This window comes from Alosa sapidissima, chromosome 15 (assembly GCF_018492685.1).
Source record: "Alosa sapidissima isolate fAloSap1 chromosome 15, fAloSap1.pri, whole genome shotgun sequence".
NCBI classification, from domain to species: Eukaryota; Metazoa; Chordata; class Actinopteri; order Clupeiformes; family Clupeidae; genus Alosa; species Alosa sapidissima.
The window spans coordinates 25,823,814-25,826,313 of record NC_055971.1 but is presented as its reverse complement, the minus strand read 5'-3'; the positions used below and the strand labels follow the sequence as shown (position 1 = coordinate 25,826,313).

Below are 2,500 nucleotides of genomic sequence, written 5' to 3'. Positions count from 1 at the left end.
AAGTGTGGTTAGCCACAATCCTAAACCTCAGTCTGTTGATGTGGATGATGGCTGCTGTTGAAGTCTGAGGCCTTTTAGAAATGCTACTTGTGGTCTGAAAAGTTCAAATCATTAGGCTCTTCATAGAACGCTTCCCACAAAGACCAGACTTATCAATGTCACATGAGGGTAATGATATGGAAATAGCCTAATCTATGCACTATTATGTGGTCTATTATCAAGATAGACCACAATCACCATACTGCCACTCAACAAGCTGTATCTACTTAAGGAGCTTATTTAGTCTGTATTGTGTGAAACACATTCCTACACGGTGTCGCACTGTCTCAAACAGAAAATCTATCACCAGACTAAGAGGACGGGCACCTTAGAAAAGGGATGACAATTATACACACGTGTGTCGCCAGTGCATCTTTAACCTGTTGAGGAGTGAATTATTTTCCTGGCTCCTTCTAGAATTCTATGCAAACGTTCTATACTTCCAGTGTCCTTTATACAGTCGATAGGATAAATCAGAGCCGTATAAAGTAATAAATACCTTTATCACCCGGAGAGAAGAAATACTCTTCTGATTGGCTGGCGGGGTGGCTTTTAATTCTGAATAATGGGACACCTACTGTATGAAGTAGATCTGGTAAAAAAAGTTTAATCGCCATTCCATATCAATGCTCATGAATGGTAACTACTGTATAACAACCATAGTAGGACGACGGTTGAGCCTGGAGGCAGGCTTTGCAACAATGGAATCAACTGTAAACAAGCTAACTGTCCATGCTATCGCTGTTATAGGGCCAAAGAAAGTTGTACAACAAGCTGAACTAGTGGGCTTCTTTTTAAACGGAACCGCGTGTTTCCTTTGCGTGCTATAAATGCAAATTACAGTGGCAACCGGGTGATAAGCAGGATAACGGCCTTCGAGGTGTGTCCAGTTATACGGAATAAATGGACTCGGGCGAGGCCCCTCGCCCTCGTCCATTAATTCCGTATAACAGGACACCTCGTCGGATATGAGCTACACCAGGCGTGTACTGAAGCTCTCCGTTTGCGTAGCGTCTCCTGCAACAATTAGCTGCCACTATAATCAATGAAAGTAGCTACACCAGACGTGATAGCGGCGCGTACGTTCGAAAAAAATAGACCAGTCTTTTAAAATGGATTTTACGCGTCGTGAACGGAGCGCTTCAGTTACGCACCTGGTGTAGCTCATACCTTACTTATACGGCTCTGGGATAAATCCCTGAGGGTAATTGTTGCATCATAGTGCGGAACTCTCTGATTGCGAACATTCTAATCACATATTTGTGACCGTACTCGTCACTGATCTATATAGTTCTTTATAGATCAGTGGTACTCCTCAACAGGCTTAAGGACTGAGGTCGACATATTGCTCTGCTGTCTGCCCAGTGGCCACCATTACACACATCCTCCTCCATCGAGGGGTCAGTGTTAAGAGGGGAAAGGAGGCATAGAGAGCCTCTCGTATGAAATTAGAGTGAAATTAGGCATTGAGCAGCATGGCAAAGCTGGGTAATGGTGCAATACCGCAACCTAACGGGAGGAAACACCAGCTGTGTGACTGTTCACCTGCTATAACACTCACAGGGATTTATAACATGGTTACTAATGATTAAGAGAGCGTTTATATGTGCTTTATAAGCTCACCACATCACAACCAGCGTTTTTAAGAGGGAAAGTAGCAGAAACTCTTGAGTGACCTCATGTAACCTTATAACCTCGCCCATGCTTTCAGACGGATGGTGCAGGGGAGGCAAGAACAGAACAGGTGTAGCCGCACGTTACCCAGGGCAACAGGAGCAGGGGGAGGAGGGGGTGTGGACCGCTGTAGTGCTGCTGAAGGCACATGCAATGCCTTATTTATACTCCCTCATGGGTGTGTGGTAATGGACAGATGTGATGTGTTGTGTATGTTAATGATAGATGACACCACAGATGCCAGTGATATCTGAGAGAGAGAGAGAGAGAGAGAGAGAGAGAGAGAGAGAGAGAGAGAGAGAGAGAGAGAGAGAGAGAGAGAGAGAGAGAGAGGCAGGGAGGGAGAAGAAAACTGAGGCTCAGAATAAAGAGGCAGGGGGGGTGTATGGTTCTGGTCTCCTGCAGAGAGATCACTTCACCAAAGGATACCGGAAAATGAAAGCATATCACTGTCCGAAAGAGAGAGAGAGAAAGAGAAAGATAGAGATAGAGAAAGACAGAGGAGAGATGACGAGAGGGAGGGACCGAGAGAGAGAGGAAATGGAGAGAGAGGAGAGAGAGAGAGATGGAGAGAGAGAATAAGGGAGGGCAGAAGGGGAGTTGACGAGAGCGTGGCCTAATGGATAGGATCCCTCATAAACATTGGGTTTGGAGGCAGTCCCACTGTGGGATTGGTATACTCCAGCCAATTAGGAGGACAGCCATTCACTCCCCAGCTAGCCTCTCAAGCTTTTCCTCCTCGTGCTCTGCACACACACACTCTCTCTCACACACACACTCACACACA

The 2,500-nt window shown here is 45.9% G+C and overlaps 1 protein-coding gene across 1 annotated transcript in view; it reads left to right on the top strand.

The window, feature by feature from the left end:
- The first annotated feature begins 2,372 nt into the window (after positions 1-2,372).
- LOC121683475 (latent-transforming growth factor beta-binding protein 4) overlaps positions 2,373-2,500 on the top strand; it is a 73,405-nt gene continuing 73,277 nt past the window's right edge. Inside the window, exon 1 of the mRNA XM_042063106.1 lies at positions 2,373-2,500. This exon is cut by the window's right edge and continues 843 nt beyond it. The gene's annotated coding sequence lies outside the window, so the exon portion shown is untranslated.